This window comes from Oxyura jamaicensis, chromosome 3 (genome assembly GCF_011077185.1).
Source record: "Oxyura jamaicensis isolate SHBP4307 breed ruddy duck chromosome 3, BPBGC_Ojam_1.0, whole genome shotgun sequence".
NCBI classification, from domain to species: domain Eukaryota; kingdom Metazoa; phylum Chordata; class Aves; order Anseriformes; family Anatidae; genus Oxyura; species Oxyura jamaicensis.
In genome coordinates, this window is record NC_048895.1 from 38,551,118 (window position 1) to 38,576,064 (window position 24,947).

Consider the following 24,947-nt stretch of genomic DNA (forward strand, 5'->3'; position numbering starts at 1 on the left):
GGAAGCCCTGCAGCTGAGAGGAGACAAGGCAGGGATGCTGGGGAGGGCGAGCAGCTGCTAAGTGGCCTCACTGGAGGCCAGCCACATAGCCACAGCCTCCAGATGTCAGAAAGAACAAGACGAAGCAGAGGGAGTTATATTTGCACCCCATCATTTTGAGATAAAAGCTAATGAGTGGACTAACGAACTGCCTCTGTGGACTGTCATTCAACTGTCAGACTCAAGTTACAGAGGAATTATCTTTTGCCATGGCTGCAGAAGTGGCTAGCATTCAGAAAGCTGACAGACCTTCAGTGGGAGACCAGCAACTTTAGGTTAAGGAGTCGTAAATGTTCCAGAGTCTGAGAAAATAAACGGGAGGAAGAGGTGATAGAGGACTTAAAACACAGGACAGAGTCAAGAAATAACGAGAACAACTTCACCAGGCAGTGCTTGCAGCTTCATGATGAAGTGCAGGATTAGCTGAAGAGAAAGGGAGCTACCTGCACTAGAACAGGAAGGCAGAAGCAGGAGGGGGGACTTGTCGAAACCATGGAGGATTTTAGTCAGATGCAAGAGTGTTTGAAAGCTGTAAGAAAAAGGATGGTAGAATTGCTACTTTTTAACACCTAGATTTGTTCATTGTACACAAGAGACTCTTTTAACGTCCCTTTCAGGTGCTGAAGCACTCCCAGACACTTTGGTGGTTGTGATGCACGCTGTCAGAAAGATGATTTCAATCCTTTCACAGTGCTACAGGACTGCTCTTTATAACACCCTTTTTGCTGGTTATTTTTATCAGTTAGCAATCTGTTATGTTAACTGTGATGAGTGCTGACCACTTGTAAGAAAAGATTCAGATCAAAGTACCACACTCTCTGCTCTGCTTCTCCGGATGCTAGCACTTGCTCCATAAACCAGCAGCTGCTAGGAAGTTCTGCATTTGCTTGTTTAAGAGGGATCCCACACAGTGTAGCAAGGCTGTTCTTCAGAACTGATAAGATTTAGCTGATGATGAATCTGTCCTGTTATGTTGCTATGCCACCACGTCTTACCGCTCCATAAATTACTGAAGCAATCACCCTTCTCCAAGCCACCACCTGCTTCTGTGAGCCACTGCTTTCATATGTAGGGAGCTTGCAAGGTGAGCTTCAGATACCGAGCTGCTCAGTATCAAAGGACCACATGATCTATTAATACATTTACCAAATTCCCCATTTCTATTTCAAAGCTGCTGCAGAATCCAACTGCCCTCATCACTAACAGCCTCCTTCCAACTCCAGGCCTACACTTATACATAGTTTATAGCATTTGGTCCTGCATAAAAGTTTTTCTTTGGTTTAATGACATCTGGTCTTCACTATTTTCTTTCAAGGATGGTGAAGGCCAAAAATAAAAATAAAAATCCAACAAATGTGACACAATTAAAGCCAAACAAGTTTGAAAAGCAACCGGTAGCAACAAACAAAGCAATAAACACTTCTGAATATGTAAATAAGTCCATCAGTAAGTGGGGGGAAAACTGCATCCTCCAAGCTCTTTCACCAGCAAGAACAAGCTATAGTGACTGAAAATGCCCACATAAAATAACAGATACAGATAATGCACAAACTTTACCAAGACATCACAGCTGATTCATGCCCTCCTACAGAAGTAACAAAGTACTGAAGAGGCTGCTGTACAGGTCAATTTGAAGAAAAATAAATAAATTTATATTCTTATTGCAGTCCAGCGTCAACCTCCTTTGAAGGTTAGTTGAGGCATCATTTCCCCAAATTCTGAAATACAAATAGGAGACAACCCTAAGTTCAATCAGAATTTACTGCACAAGCACCCCTTCAATGATTCTTGAAGTGGGTGGGGGCTCTCTGTGAGCCGAGGACCGAGGGACACAGGAATTATCTGTTGGCAAACCGTGGGACAGGAGTAGCACCAAAGCAGTGCCAAGTCTGGACAACATCCCCTTTGCACTACCCCTGCCAGCACCCGGGAGACATAGCCCAGGCACTCCCCCATGGAAAGCCATGCTACAAACCATGTCTTCAAGGCACCGTGTCCCATCCCACTGTCCCTGCTGTGTGACATGGCTGAAGCTGAAGCTGCAGCCTGGGATGCTTTTTAGGCAGGTGCATTATCAGACAGCTTATTCGGACAACTGAAAAAAAAATTAAAAAAAAATCATGGAAGGACATGGGAAAGATAATGCATCACAGGCAATGCATGATGAAACCAACACCCTTCCTTAAGGGACAGGCATGTTTCATCGTACCTCCCCCTACCCACAGCTTCCCTTCTGGAAGCAGTGCAAGAAGACTTTGTTTTCAAACCCACTTTTACCTCACAAAGTCAGTCCAAAACAACCCACTAAGGTTAATAACTGTCCTCCTGACCCTTCTGAAAAGGGTAATTGTCCCAGATCATACTGGACATGGTTCAAAGAATTATAGAATGCAGATAAATACAGTAGGCAGTACTGTAGGCACTCAGTACTGTGTACACACAGTAGGCAGTTGCTTTAATAATATTTCATGTGTGACCCACAAAATGTATCTGGAAAAGTCTCACAGAAGGAAAAACAATAAGCAGAGAGCTCAGACAGCTAATTAACGCTGCTAATTCAACAGTACCCTAACATGCCACTTACTGTCATCTGCATTCAGTCAGGGAATAGATGGCTACAGTCCTCAAGCGTTGCTAATAAATTACTTTCATGTTGCCCTTTGCCTCATAAAGAAACCACCACAGTGTCAGAAGATGCTTGACCTGCCTTCTGAGGGAGAGATTTCAGGGTGGGAGCGCGCCCATCCTAAGAGGCAAGTAGCAAAAAGCCTTGGACAGCAGAGACTTTCTGACTTCCACAAAAAAAGATATTTCATTTCAAACTACTTTTTTCACCCTTTTTGCAATGTCCATCTACCCATATCCCTCCATTATTTCTGATTTCAGCTCTATTTTCTTTATGCCTTAAATATGTGCAAGAGCACATAAGCTGGCTCCTAAACTGTCTTGCTGGTCTTTGCTCAGCATCTCACCTTAAACCTACTCACCTATTCTTTTACTGGATTATGAATGTTAACTTACCCACATACTCCATAAGTAGACAACAAGCCCCACAACTACACTGAAAACACAGACATAACACTAGTTTATCACTCGTTAGGGTAGGCTATAAGATACATGCTCTCCCCAGATCCCGTGGATTTGGAGAATTTTAAGAGTGTAAAAGACCTCTAACAAACCTTCTGCAGATATCACCTAAGTGAAGCAGCCTGCTGGAAAAGTCTGCTTCTCTGAACTGTACATAATTTTCTTAACTGCACAATTTCACATCTGCACAGCACTAAATACAAAAGTCATAATTTATGACACTGCCAAGGGACTTTTCTCTGAAACCTCAGTGTTAGCTTTGACAGTACAGTTACTGTCCCAAGATGGCCAGCCTTCTTTATTCCTTGCTTTTGCTCCCCTCAAAGCCTGTCCCTTCTGATTTCCCTCCAACTGCAGGCCATCAAAAGCAACGAGAGGCTTTTCCTAATGAGCTTGTGCCAGGGCAGAGCAAGTACTCTCCTCTCAGCAGGGTCAGGGGCAGCACCACCTCTGCAGAAATGCAGTGGGATACAATCAACAGATGCTCATGGATTTGGGAGCATGAATCAGCCACAGCCAAGGAAATTTGAGGCTCTTAATTCTTATACTTAGCACAATTGCCCTGATAGACTGGATGGCACATGGAGGCCCACACTATATCAGGTACAGGCACAAATGACAGGTTACGCTGGAAACACTGTCCATATTAAAGGGGGTGGAAAGGTGATCAAAGGGGTTTATTTATTTTTATTTAGTTTGCATAGCAGAAAACTCCCTTTGGGAAAAACAACAAATTTTACATGTATTTCTTCGAAAAAGACTATGGATTTAATTACTGTGGAAAAAAAAAGGATTCACTGAATTTAATCTTAATTTTGGGATACTAGAAAACATTAAAGAGAGTTTGTGAAACATGCAAAAAACCTCAGTTTTCAAATACATCCTGTAATCTCCTAGCTAGAAAGAACTGGTGGGAGTGGGAAAATACATCTGGAAGTCACCAACATCTGCGCTGTTTGGGCATCAGAGATGTGTGGGGGAGGGAAAGGAGAGCAGCTTCAGCAAGGAATGGCTCTTTTTCAAGCCTGGTGGCTCATAGCGTTCCTGGGTGGGATGGCCAGTCCTGCAGCCTTTAAAACATTTCTGGATTGATTTTTCACCTCTCACCAACAGGAAACTCAAACCTTAAGGATTAATGAAAGTATTTGACAGAAATACTATAACTATATAGTCCATCATGCTTGAATTAAATTATTGGAATAATTACAGACTGAGCACAGGAAGATTTTTGAATGCACTGTATCAACATACCTAAAACAAGATAAAACATTCTCAGCACCAGCATAAACAGATTATGACACTTTTCTTGCACATGGATACTTGTGCCTTGCTTTGGCTTTCCTCTCCTACGTGACATTTTTAAGATAAGTGAGAGAAGAAGCAGGAGAAAAGTGAAAGAGCTTTACTTCAGTCCTTCATATAGTTAGGACCTTATCAGTAATAGGACACCTTATAATCATTAATTCAGTTCAAAGTACATAAAACACTGAGAGCAAAAATAAAAGTCAAACATAATCAAAAATTCTGTCAACAATGATATGGCTCACAGAAATGTGTTTTAAAAGCAGCTGTGCAAAACAGTTCACAAGCAAAGTTTATAGCTTTCTTTGAATTAACAAAGAGAGTAAATGTTAGCAGTCTCATACTGCTCAGCAAAGTGATGATAATATGACAGGACTATTTATCCTCCGAAATAACCACAGCTGTTCCAAGGAACAGCTGAACCAAGGAACCAAGCTGTTCCAGGAACAGCTGAATTAGCCTGTATCTTATAATGGCTCAGGACTATAGATGTATCTAACAGCAGCAGATGCAAGCAGCCCTCCACTGGGTAGCATCACAGTCAGAAGCTTCACCTTTCTCTAAGCAAACCATTAGATTGGGGCTGCCCACCAAAGGCTGGGACCACCAAATGATGCCACTCTATGTGGCGTTACCATGTCCCTTCTAAACACGGAAATGAAATCCTCCCCTTCTAAGGCCCTAGATCCTAAGATCCTGCAAAATCACTTTTTATTTTTATTTTTTTTAAGAATAATCCATCTTCTTACACAAGATGTTAATATACTGGGAAAATACTGAAAAAAAAAAAAAAATAGTGCCCTCAATGTACACTGCAGGATTATATCTATTGTTTTATTTTAAAGAGCTGTTCTTCCTTATTGTGCCCATTACATAAAGCTGGCAAGATTCTCATTAAAGAAAATAATTCCATTTTGAATTGTTTGCACTCCTGTTCTGGTTTCAAAAATCTGTACTAGAACTTTAACAAAATGGTCAGCCTGGGCTTGAAATGTCTCAAGCATGTAAATTTTCCAAACAAAAGAAAGCTAAGAGTATTCTTGCTCCAGAGCTGACTCACATGCAGAACTAAATCATATGCATGACTATTTTATGACCTTGCTTGGAGTCAACACAAAGTCAGGTTGCACTGCAATTCAAATTACCTCCAAACATATTTTGGCAAGAACAATCCCTTGATAGTAACTAGCACTATTCTTTAGAGACCTGATTTTCTAACACCAACACCTGCATTCATTTAACCTGAGCTTTTCAGACTCATTGGCATCACCTGCTGCACACGCTAATGCATTGCTCAAGGCTCTTGTTGGAAAGGTTGTCTGATGCCTCAGTTCTCATGGGATTTGCCTCTTTGCAGCAGATCCCTCACTTCTTTTCCCTCTCCCCTGAGCATAATAACACCCATAAATCTTCTTTCCAAAGCCTTCAACTGCTCTTTGACAGTTGTTTTATAGACTGTCCAACTTGGTAATTTCATGATTTTCTTAAATGAAAGATGTTCTCTCCTACCACTCACGTAGCAAAGCCAAAATATCAACAATCTTTTAGGCAGCAAAAGCAGACCATGGAATGATACTCTTTAAACACCTCTTCTATGTTACTGCAGTGCTACCTGTTTCTATGTGGAATTATTTTTTCCAGGCTTTTGAAGTGAGGCCACCTGGAGGAGGCAACACAGGAGAGGCTCAGCTGTGCCAAGCCTCAACATAGCTTAGAGAAAGAATTAAAGACCAGCAGACTACCACACTGAAATGTAGTAAGAAGGTTATTATGCAGGATGTAATACAAGCTGAAATCTGGTCAGGGTAACCCCAAATGGCACTTTCTCTTTTATTAGTACTAATGGTTGAAGCCTTGCTGTTACTTCTCATCCAAAAGGTTTCAGCTTTAATGCACGGCACTGATTAATTAGCACTATACAAGAAGGTCCTGCATAATGCAGAGTCAACCCATTAACTTAACTTGGCTGAAGATGAAACTCAGACCGTAGGTCCTGAAAAAAGCTATATATTCTCCAACGGGAAATAATTTCTACACCACTAAAACGTCCACATCGCTGTCGTGAAACACTAACTACTTAGAAGAGCACCACTACATTTACTTAACTTAGGAGAGGAAATGAAGAATGTCTAATCCATTGAAAACCATATGAATGCACATATTAAAATTAGTATTGCTCTCACCAAAGGGAGAGTGAAGATACTAGAATTAACAAGTATTTGGAAAAAAAACTACCACAACGAGTAAACATTGGCAAGACTAATGTGGCACTATATTAAAGCACCATTTTATTTTTATAGTTGCTCCTGCATAAGTTGGCTATGCAAAAGATGCCTAACAGAGGCAAAGTTTTTTTTTAGTAGTTCAGCTAGCATAGTTAACATGAAAGGCAATGAGCAGCACAAACTTGTGCAAACCAGAAAAAAAAAATAGAGAAATTACATCGTACAAGCTAATTAAATGGATATTACTGATATACATTGCACTTTTCTTGTAACAAATAGAAAAAGCAGGAGATGGTCCTAAAAGTCTTGCTTCTCCAGATACGATTTTTTTGCAACCTCCTATTTTTAATAAATTTAACGTTATGCTTACATATGGAAGGGAAGCAGGTAGAATACAGCACTGCAAGCCTGTTATTGCTATGAATGTCAAACCATCAGGCAAGCAAAAGATCTGAAGAACAACACTGATTTGGTTTAAGTGCTGGTATAATTGAAGACTTTCATTTTTATTGTGCCACATAATAACAGTGGTTAAAGTACTGTATCTCCCAGCCAGAAAGATTCTACCGTTTAGAGAGAGCCTTTGTGCACTTAAAATGCGGAGCCATTTGAACAAGCGAAGTAGCTCAAGAGGTGCAATTGCCATAGCTCCAACAAAATAAAGAGAACTATAGGAAGCACAGAGCTCTTCATGCTTATCTTGGCCTGTTTTTAAAATAGGAAATAACAATATTGCATACACAGTCAGCTCCAGAGGGTAATATATCCTCTTCTAAGATAAGTATCTAAGACAGATATAAGAGAAGAACTGCCTCCTGGAGTCGCCTGCCTCTCTCTATTGACAATTGAGAGACACCAGATGAATCCTACTCTTATTGTCAAGATCTGCGTAATCAGATGCACAGTAATGGATTCAGAACACAGATAAAACATGCCATTTAAAAATGGTGCAGGTTTTATTTTAAAGGAGAGAAATTACTTTCCAGGTTTGCTCATCTCTCAAAAGAGGATGATCCTTTCTTTTCCCCTGAACCACTCCTTTTTTGAAGTGTTTCTGTATAATTTATGATTTTCTTTTGTTCATATGAGCACACATCTATATATATTCCCAAAAAAAGAGATCAGTTAATGACATCCAGCAAATTAACACTAATGGCATATAATAATGCTCAGAATAAATATCATATCTCACCAAGCCAGAGGTACCCATTATTCAAAACCAGTATCCTGATGTATCTAAATTACCATTTCCTTAATATTTCATCATGACAAAGAACTACTTTTGATATCAATTATATTCACAACAGCATTTCAGCAAGTAATTTAGAACAAAAAATAAAATTCTCCAAAAGAAAGGCTTACTCACAAAAAATTTAGCCCAAATGAATTGCTGCAAATCACTGTAAAATGCACTTAATGCACAGAAAATGCATTCATAAGACATGATTATGTAAAGCTGTAGAAAACAGTATAATACAAAGGGAAATAAAACGAGAGGAAAGCTGATAAAGAGAAGTGTTACATGGTTTTATGAAAACCAGAAGTTAAACTTTAACAGAAAAGAATATTAAAGATTAAGTTGCTTTTGTCAAAAGCAAATCCACAAAGGACAAGGTCCTTAAGGTTTTGAAGATTTTATGCTGCTTTACTTCTACTATGTTAACTTTCTGACAAAGAAGGATATCCAGTAACATTTCAGTGTAACCAGGGAGTCCGGAAAAGGGAAAATTACCTATGAACAGTACTTATTCTATCAGAAAGTATGACTGCTTTACTTTTAAAAATCTGTACTGATCTAGCTTTCTAGCAGCAGTTCTGATCTCAATGAGATATTTCTGTTCAAGGTAATAGATTGACAATATCTACATGCTTTTATTGACAACAGTTTTTTAAAAAATCATATAAATTTCTAAATAAATTTATTCAGATTTAATGCAGAGCTCATCTAAAAGCAATTGATGCAGAATTGAACTGTGGATGCCTGCTGCAGCAGCATGAATTAAACTTATGAAACTCATTCCTCCCCTTCTCAAGCACTTCATTAGTCCTTTCAAAGCCTTAGATTTTGTTTCTCTTAGCTGAAATATGTAAATTAGTTTTCAAAAGCTGTGTCTTTTCAACCAGTGTTTCCCTATTTCTACTGTTGCTAATGCCAGCTAAAAAAGCATAATTAAAGTGAGAGGTGATAGGAAATATACGCATTTGATCAGTGGGAAGTCACAGAGCTGCAGTGACTCTCACCTGATTTTTTTTAAATTGTGTTTTGCCATGCTACTTTTTGATTGAGTCTCAAAATAATTATATGTTTAATTCTGGCACAGGACCTTAAAATAGTTCTCTGCTGTTCAGTAAATTACAGGGTAACTTTAATATGCTACAAATAATAATAGAAATAGAGTGGAAGTGAAAAACAAATCCTTATCTCTTTACGGAGGTAAATTAGGATGGCCTGCATTGCTCAGCAGCTCCATCGGTGACCTGCTGGGTGTCAAAAGGTCCCACTGGCCAACAGGCAGCAGACACTAAGTCAGGGGGAGCACCACCATGGCTGGTAGCAGAGCCTCCAGCCAGACTTACTCACTGGAGGTTGGAGCCAACAGAAACCTGATGATGTTCCTCAAGAAGTGACAGGGGGGAGTCTGTGGCACAAAATAAGCCCAGGTGGGAGAGGGGATGAGAGCAGAGGAGATGGGAAGCTGTCCATAGAAAGGACAGAGCCATGTCTGCCCACACCTGGGTGGGCAATGGTCACACCTGGGGGGTGAGCGGCCTGACAGCCAACTGCTGTCTCTAATTATTCATGAGTATTCCAGTTATTTAGATGACCAGAAACATTTTTTTTTTTTTTGCTGTCAGGCTTTTATTATATTTTTTTTTATTTTATTTTTTTCTCAAAGGACATTTGAGGACAAAGTTATCAAAGGACAACTTTTATTCTCCTGAAGCTGAGGCCACACAGCTTTTAAACATCTCAATATTATCTTGTTTATTTCTGAATTATGCTCATTTAAAAATCTAGTTCCAACGCATATATTTATGTAACATAAACCTCCAAAACAATAAGCAGAAAGGAACTTTGCCCGCTAACTACAAAAGAACAAAGAAAAAATGATCATTGCTCCAAACAGTAAACCTTTTTTTGGTCTTTTTTGTTTGTTTGTTTTCCCTCCCTAGAAGTACTTATTGAAACCTTTCTGTGAGGACCCCTGGGAGTTACCAAACTCAGGCTTCTCAGGGATGCAGAAAGCACTGTCTGACTCTAGTGCCATGAAAATACCCACTACAGACTGTGCAGATTCCCAGGTTTTGTTAAGAAGAAATGTAATTCCATTTTCTAGATACATTTTTGAGTACTTAATCCTAGGAAACTTAAAGATTCTAAATTTTCATAGTAAACATTCAGCATATATTCTCAAGGTCGGTATCCAAAACTGTCCCAAGGTGTATGCCGTAGGTATTCCCCCTACAGTAGTTACACAATTTAACAGACTGCTGTGGGCCAGAAGTGTAAGCATACAGCAGGGGCGATGCCACATGTGGTGACACCAAATGCACCCTCCTGCCAGCGCAGATGCCCTGAGAAATGGCAACACAAGCACAGCAGCCTTAAATCTAGAGGTTGAAGTAAGTAAAAGTCTGAGGCAAACGATCAAAATATAGTGACCATTGGGTCCATCATGTAAAAGAGCTTCCCCAAAACTCGTCTGTTACCACTAATCAAGAGAAATCCAAGAGATATGGTGAGGATGCAATGGCTGGCATCTCCTGGCCACCAAGCCTGCACAAAAATGATGCTAGTCAGATCACCTGGACACATATTTTGGTGTTGTGAGCATGCTGGTGTGAGAACATAAATGGGTAAAGTCAACTTGATCTGGGATTATCTAAAGTAAAGCCATCTCTCCCTTCCAAAAGATCTGTGAGTTTGTTGCACTACTTTGCTGCAGCTTGGCACAGTTTAACTTGGATGGGAGGAACCCGTGCTAAGGCACCAAGGGCAGTTCCGCCTAGATAATACTCTCCTAGGTCACACACCATTTAAAACACCTCCAGCTTTCCAGGATCCTCCCCTAGCAAACTGATAATAGCCTTACAGTTCTGTGCCGTGTATTGGTTTTCCACTGGAAACTTTACCTTCACAGCAGGAAAATAAACAAAATATATATATATAAAATAAATAAATGTAAAAAAAAAAAAAAAAAGAAGAAAAAACAGCTGTGCAGTACATGTAAAATATTCTTATATCACTAACTGTTTAAGGAAAAAAAAATAGAATAACATTCTAAGGACAAAAACAATCATTTTACTAGTTTTTGCATATGCTTTTTTTACCCTAATAAAATTGGCAAGACCTTGGTCTTTTGTAGAAAATGGCTGCCATTGCATTATTATTCTATCCCTAAAATAGCCTTTATAGCACAGTAGAAAGGCTAAAAATTAATTATTAACTCACTGGATATGTTTTGATGCAAGCTTGCTGGCACTTTAAAATAAGCACTTTAAGAGCCTGGTGCAGTTAAACAGTATAGAAATTAAACACAACACTAGCATTACCATACTGACTCTTCTCTTTCCAAGCATCTTTACACATTTATTTTTTTTTGTCTTTTTTAATGCAAAAATCCCATGGAACTAGTTACTTGGCATTAATTCAGAAGAAAACCACACAAAAACGCAAACCGAGAGAAAGAGAAGATATTCCACCATTTCAATTCAGATAAAGCAATTTCTTGCAACACTTAATTTAAAGCCAAATCTTATCCCATTCTCATTACTGGGACCCCATTTAAGAGAAAATATGATGATGCACTGCTCTGTTGGCTAGCACATCAATCAGGACACACTGACAGAGAATCCTTAGCTGAGATTCCTTACCACTAGAAAACCCTTAGTAGACAGCAGGTCACCAGCAATTCCTCCTAGGTTACTGAACTGCCTTAAGCAATAACTAACTTTGAGCCTAGTTTCTCTGTGGTTTTTGAAACTGCTTTGGCACAAGGCTCTTTACATAGGGCAGTCCTTCACATTATCAGCTTGATAATGACGTACAGAGGAGCATGTGAAAATGGAAGGAAAAGGGTAAAGTGGAATCCTAACTTTATTTGAATATATTGGCACAACATTAAAAACCTAGTTCAAATTCACCTGAACCAGAAATTTTCAAGTCAAATCTTAACAACTGTTCATTTGTTTCTGTTTATTAGCTGCAGGCATCTCAGTTCAGGCTGTATCTCAGTAAGATTGTGATCACTACAATAAATAATTCATGCTTCATTTTGATTCCTTCCATGTACCTGTTATGTCATTTATTCTGGCATCCAAAGGAAGCCCATGAAGCGTTCAGAAAGCCCAGCTAGCAGTTGGCATGGCAGAGAGGACAGACCCAGATTCAGTGAGCATCTTTGTGAGCACTGATGGAGTAAGGCCCTAACCAAAATCAGTCTACAGAACACTGAATTTCCACAAGAAGAAAGCAATGGAAATAAGAAAAAATGGGTTGGTTTTAATACTTACTAATACTGATTTACAGTTCAAAAAATAGAACGTTACTTCAGATACAACACTGAACTGCAACGAGCTATCAGCACAGAGATGCCAAAACTAGAGTTTAGAAGCAGAAATATCCAAAACCCAAGCTTTTCCATTACTTAGTGTTGGTATAGGAGGTTTCAGTATGCTTTTTGCCATAGATTGTTTTGAGCTGAGAAATGCATCTACGTCCTGGTTTCAGTTAGGACAGTTATTTTTCCTCCTAGTAGCTGGTAGGGTGCTATGTTTTGGATTAGGATGAGAAGAGTGCTGATAACATGCTGATGTTTTAATTGCTGCAGAGCAATGCTTACACTAAGCCAAGGACTTTTCAGCTCCTCGCTCTGTCCTGCCAGCGGGCAGGCTGGGGGTGCAGCAAGAGCTGGGAGATGACATACACAGGACAGCTGACCCAAACTGGCCAAAGGGGTATTCCATACCATCTGGCGTCATGCTAAACAATACTTGACAATACTTGACTAAACAATACACCCTGGCTAGCCGGGGTGGGGGGGGCAGCTGCTCGGGGTTGGGCTGGGCATCGGTCAACGGGTGGTGAGCAATTGCATTGTGCATCACTTGTTTGTACATATTATTATTATTATTATTTTCTATCTTAATAAACTGTCTTTATCTCAACCCACAGGCTTCACTTTCCCGTTTCTCTCCCCCATCCCAGAGAGGGAGGGGGGAGGGTGAGCGAACAGCTGTGTGGTGTTTAGCTGCTGGCCGGGTTAAACCACAACAATCTGCAATCAAGATCCAGAGCTAGGCCTTTTCCATGTTTTCTTGTTGCTGGTTTAGTACGTGGTGGTTATTTTGTTGGGTTGGTTTTTAAGTTGGATAACAGAACTGTAACACCGCTGAGCAGCTGCTGATGTTGTCCCTGCGAGTTGTTGTCCATGGTATATAACACTCCAAAATACAGCTTTTTGGTCTTTGGACTTTGGGGTATCTAACACAGTTTTTTTATTGAGTTTCTTACACTTATTTTCAGAGTGCCTTCCAAGTAAGTTGATGAGACTATATACTTAAAATTCCCTGGTAATTCTTAAAACTTAATGTATGGTCTGATCCACTTATCTTGTTTGTAGACGTCCTGACCTTTAATGTTTTATATATTCTCTTTTTAATTATCATGTCTCCTAAACAGCAACTGGCATTTGCTCTTCACAGCTTTTTTGTCCTCCTGTGCTGACTTTACATATTCAGTATTAAAAAAAATAATCATTTAAATATTAAAATACCATATGAATTTTCTCAATATACAGGAGGCAGTTCAGATTTTGTTTGATTTTTTTTTTTGTTTTTAATCTCTGAAGAGCTGACTGTGCTTTTCAGCCAAAAAAAAAAAAAAAAAAAAAAGAGCCAAAATTGTTATCAGCTGGTCTAATGCAAAATGAAGTTACAATGGACAGTCAATAACTAGATGCTGATGTATAACTTTCTATTTCTAGCACTTGTAAGTCTTTCCATTTCCTTTTCAGGTAACTTCTTGTATCTCACCACCTCCTCCAAAAGCCTGACTTCATCAACTTAATGTATCTTTCTGCAGTAGGTTTACCTGGTCTAGCTACTTGAGTATGAGATTTGGGAGAAAACTGTAACTACTATTATTATATTTATTATTTTACAGATTCTAAAAGTCTATTAACTGTTCTGAATATTCCTTGTTCTTCTGTAGGGTTTGAATTCAACAAATAAGGACTACTTAATCTCAGAATAACTTTCCTCAAGCTACTTTAGTTAGTAGTGGTAGAAAATCCTCTAGGATTCATGTCACATGCGCCGATGTTCAGTTTACTTTCTGATGCTCACCTTAGATTTAATCTGGTTAGAGGGACGCTCTGGGCTGTTTCTGGGCTTTTGAGAACCTACTAGAGTGGGCGTGATAGTGAGAGGGAGGCCAAGACACCCTTCACACACGTCCTCTCTTTGCTTGAAGGGTATGACTACAAAGAGAAGTGATCTTGATAAACAGACTGCCAAAGCAAGCAGCGGGCTTTTTTGTTTGTTTGTTTTGTTTGTTTGTTTGTTTTTTAATCGTAAGGGCAATGTCAAATGAGATTTTTTTAAACTAGAATTTAAGACTGCATCGCTATCACTATTTTTTTTTTGGTTGGTTGGTTGGTTGGTGATGAAAGAACCACTGTGGACTGTATTCTGTTCTCACGTTGGTGGACACAGGGAGCAATTGCAGTAAAGTGTGGTGTGGCAGACCTCTGGAAAAGGAGACCAAATCCTGTTTTCACATAACAGGACAGACATCCTTTTCTCTGTTTAAAGAAGTTAGTCCTTCCAGCAGACCTATCACAAAGCCCTTATTTCATCATGAATCAGTGCATATTCAGGATGGAAAAACAGACTCAGAAATGCATGGCACATTGCTGATAAGGAAGAGAAGAAAAGAAAAGGTCAAGTCTTTGAAGCAAATCAGCTAATTCGACAAATAAAAAGCCTGGTTAGGGAACAATGCAGAACTCGATGAATACCTGGGGAACTGCTTCTCAGAATCAACAGCTGCTAGATAACCCATTAAACAGTATCCCTTTTTTATTATTATTATTTCCAATAATTTGCCGGTAGGAACAAGTGAGGTGATGTTTTCCTTTCTATTTATCTGGTTCTCCGGTGTCAGAGTGGTATGGTTAGTACCTGGGAGACATGTCATTTGAAATGCAAAGCCAGCTGAAACTGTAAGAGAGGCAGCCGGAAGATGCCTTCCAAAGGATGAAAAAGGCGTGCTATATATCTGGCCATTTCACTGTGTAAATAACTTACTTCCACCAAAAATAACAGTAACCAGTTTAGTTGGCAAATATCCCTATCCATTTATACGGGATATTTAAACATGTCTTTCCATTATCAAGTGTAAACACATCTCTGGAAACTGTATTGCCTCTGTGTCACTTCATTACAGTACTTAAGCATATCATAAGAATGGCTTTGACTAATGCCATTAATTTCCCTCTTCTGTTCTCACAGCTTGCATCTCTGCTTTTCTCCTTACTTTTGCATACTTTTAAGGACTCTGAAATCTAGCACAGGAGTATAAAAGAGGGATACATTTCATGCAGGCAGTGTCATATTTTCTTTTAACTTGAACCCTAGACATAGGCTTAAGGTAAGAAACATTTACAGATTTTAACAAAGTTATTCAGCTATTTCTGAAAATTCAGTACCAATATCAAACAAACCTTGCCGTATGAGCCTAGTCAAAACCCTCAAACGAGAGAAGAGGGAGACAGATAGAACTTTAACCTCGAATACTTAACCTGATATTTGGGCAGGAGACTGGGCTGCTATTTTTGATGTATTAAAGAGCAGTCAGTGGAACATTTTGATATCCAAATTTGGTTTGTCAATGTTGAACTTGTGTTTAGCCAAATGAACAACTAGTGCTTTGGATCTCATTATTGCATGTCTGGACACTGTGTAAATCAGAAGTGATAGTTCAGTTATACTATGAGGAGCCTTGCTTTTAATATTATTGTTTACACAATACTTAACATTGCTCATGAATACTACAAGCAGAGTAATTGTAGGCACAAAATACATAGTCCAAAAATAAAACTGAAAACTTCTGTCTAAATATTTTCTCCAACTTATTTTTTTTTTGTGTGTTTTGAACTATATCGGTAACATAGCTACAGAGAAGGTTTTTAGTGTTTGTTTGTTTGTTTTTAATACCTAGAATACATTGTGATATGTCTGATAATAAAAAGAGCATTCAATTCAGCTTGAATCTAATTTGACCTAAAATACTACACATTGAGATAAAGACACTTTCAAGCTGAAGGGAGAGAAAGCATTTCCAGGTATGTATAAGGATGTTTGCACAGCTCCAAAATCACCTAAAAAGGGAGGCATTTTTCTAAGGTTCTTTTTTAAAGTTATTTTTTTTTAAATATCCTTGAACAGCTAAAGAGCTGTTTTCTATGCATTCTGTAAATAAACAATGCTAGGCCAGTCCATATGTAAGCAATGTGAGCACCACCCAATGCAGCTTTTCTGAAGTAAATGTCAAGTATTTAATAGGTATATGTAATACAGGAACAAAACTCACCATGGACAAGGAGGAGGAGAAGTATATATCATGTTTCAGATGACTGTAGATCATCCAACCTGTAGCCCATCATACCACTCACTGCCGAAAGATTTTGCCATAACCATCAAGATCTTAAAAAAAAAAAAAAATCATAACAGTGAAATAGAGAAAACTGAGTGTTCCTTATTTAAAATAAAATTCTCCATTTTACTGCTTTTTGAAACATACTTTTAAAGACAGAAAAAGCCTGCTGCACACCATCATTATCCAGCAATAGTTTCTCTTGAAATCATTGCAACATTTTTTGCTCAGATATTTAATCTGTGGTACTTTTAAAGGTTTTTCAGCTTTCAGACTTTCCAGGATTCAGATTATTTATTCGTTGTTGTTTTATGATAATAGTTTTATGCATTTTTACTCAAATCAGTGGTTGCGAGGGCTTACTACTTTATTTTCATTTTGTGTTATTAAGCAGGAATTTGCATTGCCAAACTTTGCGCCAAAGCACAAAATGTGCACACACAAATCAACTAAGTGCAGGGAAGAGTAGAGCAGAGGCTGGGCTGCCCTTCTGGGGCTGGCACATGGCCTGACAGGAGGCTGACGATGCCCACACTTCAACTAATACTCAGCACACTGCTTAACTTAGGTAACGAGCTCACCCAGAGCAAGGATCACTTCTCTTCCATCAACACCTACATAGTATTCATCCCAATTCTCTTTCACTGCACGTGAATACCTGACCGATGTGAAGCTCATTGGAGGATCTGATTTGGAGTTGTATTTTTCAGCCCAGCTGATGTGCTGTAAGGCAGGAGAAGTGGGCTCTACGCCAAGTGGCCGTACAGCTGAGATACAGCTGATGGGGTTCACTGAATAACATGTGATGCCGGCACAATCCTGCTTTTCCAAAAAAATCCTTAGTAGGGAAGCTTGAAGAATACTTTTAGGGAACCCTTCTTCCATGCTGCACCAAAGGAGGTGCAGCAGAAACAGTGACCCAGAAAATTGACTAATTTGGGATATTTTTTCATAATTTCACAATTTTGAAGCATCCCATTTAATTATTTTCAGATTTTAGGATTTTCTCTCCAAAGAGGCTTTTTATTTCAGTTGTATTTTATTTCAAAACCGGGGTTAAAATAAAGTCAAGACTAAAGTGAGTGTGTGATCAGAACACCGTGGTTGGTCTTTCACAGAACATTTTGAAACCAGGGGGTCCAGAATTCACTTTTAATCAGATACAGAATGAGATTTCAAAAATCTCTTTCAAGCGGGGTTTTATGTTTTCCATGGAACTGTGCAGATCTTCAAAACTATCAAATTGATTTTCTTTTCACCTTTAAAGGGAAAAGCTTAAGTAAAATGAGTGTAATTTTCTGACCATTTTCCACAGATTGTTTTCGTCTTTTGCCCCCTACATCTAAACTCTGTTAATAGCTGGAGGGCAGCTGCATGACCCTTCCAAACACTTCACTCTTCTGGGCTGCTTTTCTTCTCTAAAAACCTGTTTAGAAACTCGGAATTACAGGCTCTTCCAAGGCACACAGAAATTTATGAAAATTGAATGGGTAGAAAATGTCACCACACAGATTTACTATAACCAAATCTTCTTATCCAGATTTATTTTACAACAGAAATAAATTTTTAATTGACATTAACATGAGAATATTTTATCACCATGGAGACTTCTGTGAAAGTCAAAACAAGCACGCTTAGGAAGACATTACAGTCCCATCCAATCATTGTTGATGTGTATACTCTTCTAAATAAATATTTTCCTGCACTTTTTTTCTAAGGCTCTTTCAAAGGATAAAACTACATATTTTCAACCAGGGCCAGGCTTTCTGCAGGCTCTCTGCAACTTTAAGCAGATCCTTCACCAGGCTACTTACTGCTCATGCTTCTTGTGTCCCCGCTGGCTTTCAGCAGGAGGGAATGGGAATTGGGGAATGTTTCATTCCCCAAGCCAGGTCTGCCTCCCCACCCATTCACCCCTGGCTACAAAACCAGCAGCACTGGTGTGAGGGATGGGTAGGGTAGTGTGGCTGCAGGCAGGCACAGAGCTTGGCCTGGCTCTGCAGCTACCCGAACATGCTCGCGCCCTTGTTTGGAGAAATACTGCACCTCCGAAGACAGCATTTCTATGTGTACACGGGAATTTTAACACAGTGTTGCAAATTCACAGCTTAATTACAACATGCCAACGTATTATACAGTAGAAACTTCTAAGATTTACAGATAACTATTGGCTATTAAATTCAAATAAAACATGAAACTTTTGATATGGTCAGCTGAGGTCTTTTACAGGACCTTTAGATTTTTCCAGGTAGGGTCTTGCAAGAGCCATATCTTGAATAAGCTCTTCCCACAACATATTTAGGTGAACTGATCTGTTTGTTACTGTATTTAAATGACTTTCTTTTCACCATTTCCAACTCTGAAATCACAAAAGGGCACCAGCCTGGCCTTGCCCAGACAAACAGGTGAGCAATGGGGTAATCAGATTTTCCCCTCAAGAGCAACCTTTCTTGGAGAGGATTAGACCTCAGGTGACTGAAGTACCAAAACAAACAACAACAAAACCAAATAGCGTCCAGCCAGACAACAACAGTCGCATTATCTTCCTGAAAAATTGCACCTTCTTTAATAATTACACTGTTGTGACTTGTGGTAAGCGCATGGCTGTACTTCAATGGAGTAGTAACGTTCACGTGATCAGTCCCTGCATCTCAAATATGACAGAGCTGACTCACTGCCGTGAAGTGCGAAGTCACTAAAACATTTTAACAGAGGCCCCTAAGCATCATTTAATCATATTATTGAGGCCTTTGCCATTCAGGTGGGAAGATTTGCAGGGCTAGATGAACAAGCTGCTCTTATGGATGCTTTAGTGACCAACTTAAAACTGAAAATGGTGTTTATACAGTCTGCCGACTGCCTTTATCCTTCAAGAAGACATTTACAAAACTGAAATGATGGAAGTTTTGGCATTCCTCTGTTATTCTGACTGTCATAAAATTTAATAGCATAAAATGACTTTCATGATTTCACATACCGTAAGAGCATGAAAGAAAAATAAACCTTACAAGGATGAACACCATTGAGTGTGCATGAACAAATAAGGTAGTATTCTCAGTACAGAGGCTTTTTAAAGATGCTACAAAACATTAAAGTTACTAAACTCTGAGACTTCTTTGCTGCAGTAACTTATGTTACAACAATAATAAAATTTTAAGCAGGTGTCTTTTTTTATTTTTTTAAGAAAAAAGGGAAATAAACCCACAGACATCCAAAATGCCAGCATCTACAAATCTGTTCATTGTAGCCAGTCTTAACCTGTTACCAGAGTGGCACGGTAAGGGTCTACTTGCACCTTCTCCGGCAGACGCACAGCACCCAGCTGCAGCTCCAGGCACACATGGCCAGGGGAAAGAGCGCGCTCCCCGCGCACTGGCACTGTGCAGTCAGCCCCACGGCTGGAGCAGGGGCTGGCACCAGTGCCTGCCTCCAGCAGGATAGGCAGCACACTCCAGTTTTAAGGGCAGAGAAGTGCAAAAACATAGTCTCCAAGGCTGGGGTCAAAAAACATAGTCTCCAAGGCTGGGGTCAAAAATTTTAAGCTTGGGTTCCCTTGGAGCCACCTTTATACCACTCCTATGCCTCGCTGCTGCCTCTGCACAAGTGCTTCTAGAAAAGGGTAATTTCTTCAGCCATGTAAGCATCCAGATGGAACATGAATTAGCAACTGATTTCATTAATTAGAAAAGTTGCTTCGAATGATGTAATCATTATTGATAGTAGTAGTTCACAAGGTTTGTTCTCTATCAAAATCTGTGCCGCCATTTCACTAAGGGTAGCCTTTTTCTAGCAAGCAACCTGCACTGAAAACTAATCGGAAGCCACAGGTTTAGTGTGTGTATTTCACAACCTCTGCAAGACTAATCTTAAGAGCTAATTGCAAATGCTCAGCTGACACTGATAACATTCAGAGGCCCTCCTGCTCTCTCTACCTAGGCCATGCACGCCTGCTCCCTTGCTGCCCACCTCCAAGAGCAGCTCACCCATGTAACCTGTCGTGCCATGGCAGCTTCAGAAGCTCAGCATGCATCCCTCCAAAACACACGCTTGCCTGTAACATACATCAATTTTCACTCATCAGAATGCATCACAGAGAAGATCATTTTATGTAAATGCAACTCTATATCAGAGCATACTTCTTGACGCCCTTTCTTTTCTAAATTGAACCGTGGTTGCTGCCTGGCAGAGTGTTAACAACGAGCAAGCAGAAAAACCCAACAGCCTTGTCAGCTCCATGCTGTGCTAACCAGAACACACTGCGTAAATGTGTACGACTGCTAAGGAGCTTTTATGATAAACACCGAACACACAGCTCGTTTTAAATCACTGACAATATTCAAACTGATCGCTACATATATGATTGCACATATCTGCATGAAATTCTCTCATTAGGTTTTGTTATGCCACGATCTGCATTGATGGCATGTTAAATGCCAATTGATTATTATAACTCACTGAACACTAACAATATATTAATTGTGTACAGCAGGAAGAGAAACTGGATTTGTCCCCTTATAATGAACAAAACTGGATCATATCCAGATGACTGCACATTTTGGCCCCTGGCAACTCTTGTAACTGTTGTTTTAATCAAACTTTGTTTTATGTTATGAATATGCAATGGTTTAGATCTATGGAGTAGCCTGTTATTGCTTGAAACTCTCAAGTTTGTTTTAACAGCGAGACCTTATAACCACAATGCCTAATGAGCGCTGATAAAGTGCTTTTTAGTCCTTATACAAACTCTATTAGCCACTGACCTATTTTCAAAGTGTAACCAATCAAGCTCACTCTTCCAACAGCAAATCTGCTCCTCAGAGGCCAAAGAATATGATTTTCCATTAAAAAGCTATTTTCCAAAAAGAATAAATGTCCAAAAAATGTAATTAAGCTGTAACTAGGAGCACAGTTAATTAAAAGTGCATCTGGCAGCATGCATTGTTCAAAGAATCTCAATTTTCAAAGATTTGGCTGATACTAACTTTTCAAATAATAGATTTTCGATTCAATCTCAGGAAGGAAGGCCCATACACCTGGGATCTCTGGACAGTAAGCGATGTTTGTAGTAGAGAAAATGAGACTGTGAAACAGAAGTTACATTTCCCTTGCAGCCTTCATTGCTTTTTTTCACAGTGATCACCTACCTTACCACATCCTCATTCAGTGACTGCAATGAATTTAAGTCTATCTGCCTTGATGCTTCAATACCATGACATATATAATATTATAAAACATTTTAATTTATTTCTAAATAAGAATGAATTACTGATTACTGGTGAACAGAATCAATGTGGTTTGAAATATAGGCAGAATTGTACAGCAGAGTCACTAGTGGTATCTATTATTTCTGCTGAGCATTTATTACAGTATTTCGATAGACATTTTGCTCTTAATTTCCCATTCAAACCATGGCTCGCATCTGCATTTAGGCTATTTACTTCATATCTACGTGAAGCCTCATGATGCTGCGTTGGGATTTGCCTGTGTGGCTTTTAAGCTGTTTGTGGGAAAAATACCTGTTTTGCTGCTGCAAGGGCACAGAACAACAGAGTCAACATGTCAGTTCATATCAGCAGATGCTGAATATCATCTCTTACGTGCACATGCATGGGAATAAACTATGCTTTTACTACCATGAGTAGCATTTTAAAAAGCTGTGTGATTTTAAAAAGTCTTTCCTCCTAAATCAACCCATGAACTTCCCTTGTCACTCACTCTCTTCCATTAGCAGGACATCAGGCAAAGAAATAGGGCTAATGTATTTCCTGTGAGAGAGCTCTGTTCTGAGCAAATATGTAATGAAAATGTGACATTCGTTCTCCAGCGCTGCCGTGCACATCCTCTCCGTGACCTACAGACGCTGCAAGACTGACTTTCACAGCAGTATTCAGCCTCTAACCGAGCTCTTTCTGATGGAGGTCAGGAACAGCTGTGCTCTGTCCCTGTCAGCTACCTATTTCTTCTTTTTATGCTAAAGGAACAGTTTTAGATTTATTTTCCACCTGGCAGAAAACGGTTCTTTTGGCACCGCCCCCCAAATATTTTTAATGCATCAACAGCAGAAAGGAGATAAAGGAGATGCCACCTGCCAAGGACTCTGCTTCTCAGCACATTGAAATTCTGCAAAGAGCCCTGACACTGCTTTGCAAATCAAGCAGTCGTATCTTCAACTTCCGTGAACCAAATAATATTTGGGGGAACTACAGAAGCTCCTGTGCAGCCTGTGGTGCTACATCACAGTTAAAACCCAACCCAACATTTTCCATACTGTTATTTCCTCCCCTGTTGCCTGTGTGAGGTAGGAATGCTTTAAAGCAAGAGAGTAAGGAGCAAAGTCAGAACTGATGGCTTGAACAGATATTCTATTGGCCAGCAATAACAGTTCATTAAGAAACAAGACCGAAGGGACTCCTTATCCAGGAACAAAGTCTTATCCAGCCCTGACCGCAGATGAAGTCTGAGAGCAGAACACGGCTCCTCTGGTCAGCTCATCCAGAGAGAGCAGCAACGTGGTTGTACTCAGCATGTGCCCGCAGAACAGTTACTAATCCCTTAATGAATTGGTGATAATTAACAATAAACATCTAAATATGCCAGCCATGTCATCACTTGTGTAAAAAAAATAAACAAAGCTTGAAATATCACCTATAGTGTGTCGTAATAAAACCTGCCTGGGAGGAATGAGGTTGGAACAGCTTCATGGCACCTCATCTTCGACGTGTGTCAACAGCAATGATGTGGGCTGGGACTCAGCAGTGAGAGCGTGGCTCAGGGCCTCGTTTTACTCTCCTCAAAAGGGTCATTCCTCCTCCTCACTGGTACAAAGCACACCAGACACCACTGCACACACTAGCTGGGATTACAAACTAATGAAAACAGCCCTGGTTTCTTGGGAGCAAAGACAGAATTTTAAGATGTGGGGGAAGGAAATGAGCAACTACAGAGCCTTCAAATAACAGGATAAAGTAATTTAAAGGTAATTTAAGCAGACAATAACCAACCAATTTGCAGTGCACACACTGATGTTAGTGTTAACCTTATCGATAAAACTGGTGCACTCATGGCCTTCATGTTAGTTGCATCAGTGGTTTTCACCTGGCAACTACTGATGTAACGTTTGTCTAATGTTCATTAGTTATGATTTCCCTCATCATGATGCACATAGTTGCTCTGAAGGCCTTAGCTCCAGGGTCTTGGATCTTGTACTGTGTTCTCTACTGATGGATGCAGGTATGAAGTGCTGAATCTCCCCCAAAAATACAATAAGAAAAAAAAAAAAAAATAGAGAAAACCTAGAGGCACTTCAGAATGGAAAGGAACTTCATATTTGTACCTTCTAAACTGAAGAAAACTCTTCAGTGAGCGGAAAAGCTGGTTATTGCAAAATCAGAAAGATTTTGCAGATATGGAGATTTGAGAATTACTGGTAAAAAACTTCCCTGGTAATTTTCTTTCAGAGACACGTGGGGAAGTCAAATATTTTCCCAAAACTTCATGTCCTGCTCTGCTGCCTAGCCATAAATCAGTATTGAGTCCTCAACAATGTGAGTCGGTGCTGCTTTTTTATTAAATCATGCTACCAGCTGAAACACAGCCAGCATCAGCGTGCTTACAACAGCACAGTCAGGCATCAGTCAAAAACCCTCAGGGACTTTACAGTTAGAGGTTAAAGCCAGAAACATACATGCACTTCTAAAAGGGTGCAGCAGAGAGCACTGGAGAAAAAATAATGATGTTTTATAACCCAGCTGGGAGGAAGTTGAAAAGCGGCGGTACTGCACCTCCCCTACCTTGTACTTGGCTAGGATGAGTTATCGAACACTGCAAGTGTTCTCTCCTGAAGCTTGCTAGCAATGCTCTCACAGTTAAGGGGCCGCCTGTTTGGAGCTATAGGTCTGGGACAAGGGAAGGCCAGAAACTCAAAGTGGAGAATACAGGAACTAGGACGAGGACTGACTCTGCCTCTCAGGGAAAGGAACCAATGGACTCGTTTGCCAGAGCATTTTCACTGAGGGACCAAAGGACAGTGGAGATGGCAGAGGCACAGCCAGCAAATGTTCTTCTTGCCGCTAGAAGAAATGTATTGGAAGTAGCCTCCTGAAAGTAGAAGGGAAGTCACAAGAGATGGGAACAAAGAAGAGTTAGAAAGTTTTAACACATTTATTTTTCTGTGAAAATACAGGATAGCAAAATAGCCAAGGAACAAGTAATTTTGCTAGAATGCATAAAATATAGGAAATTCAAATGGCTCTGAGCTAACCGAATATCCATCAGTTCACAGTCTATGCAACTCTCTAAATTGCTGAGCAAATTAGTTCAGCAGATGTCTTCTGTTATTAAGGCATAAGTACACATTGTACAAACCCCAGATAGTCAAATTGTATTACTGATTTTATAGGGGGTGATAAAACCCAATATTTAAAACCTTTTCTGTTTTAGTATAATCCTTATTGCAACTTAACCCCAGGCAATGACAGCAAAAAAATCAGCAATGCTTTCCCTCACAACTGACGCTGTTTCCGTGACCGAGATGTTGGTAGCCAAATATGACTGCTCCTCTTCTCCATCACTCTTCCTCTGCATGTCTAGGAAGACACAAAGCTATTACAGCATCTAGGAAGGTCCTTTTGCGGGAA

The 24,947-nt window shown here is 39.7% G+C and overlaps 1 protein-coding gene across 9 annotated transcripts in view; it reads right to left on the minus strand.

The window, feature by feature from the left end:
* CHRM3 (cholinergic receptor muscarinic 3) overlaps positions 1-24,947 on the minus strand; it is a 274,880-nt gene that overhangs the window by 175,733 nt on the left and 74,200 nt on the right. For 7 of the 9 annotated variants that reach the window (XR_004749566.1, XM_035322254.1, XM_035322249.1 and 4 more), the window contains one exon: positions 16,249-16,361. The exons of 1 other annotated variant lie outside the window; for it this stretch is intronic. The gene's annotated coding sequence lies outside the window, so the exon portion shown is untranslated. Of the gene's footprint in view, positions 1-16,248; positions 16,362-20,277; positions 20,646-24,947 lie in introns of those variants that run through there. One more of the 9 variants, XM_035322253.1, reaches the window with a different exon arrangement.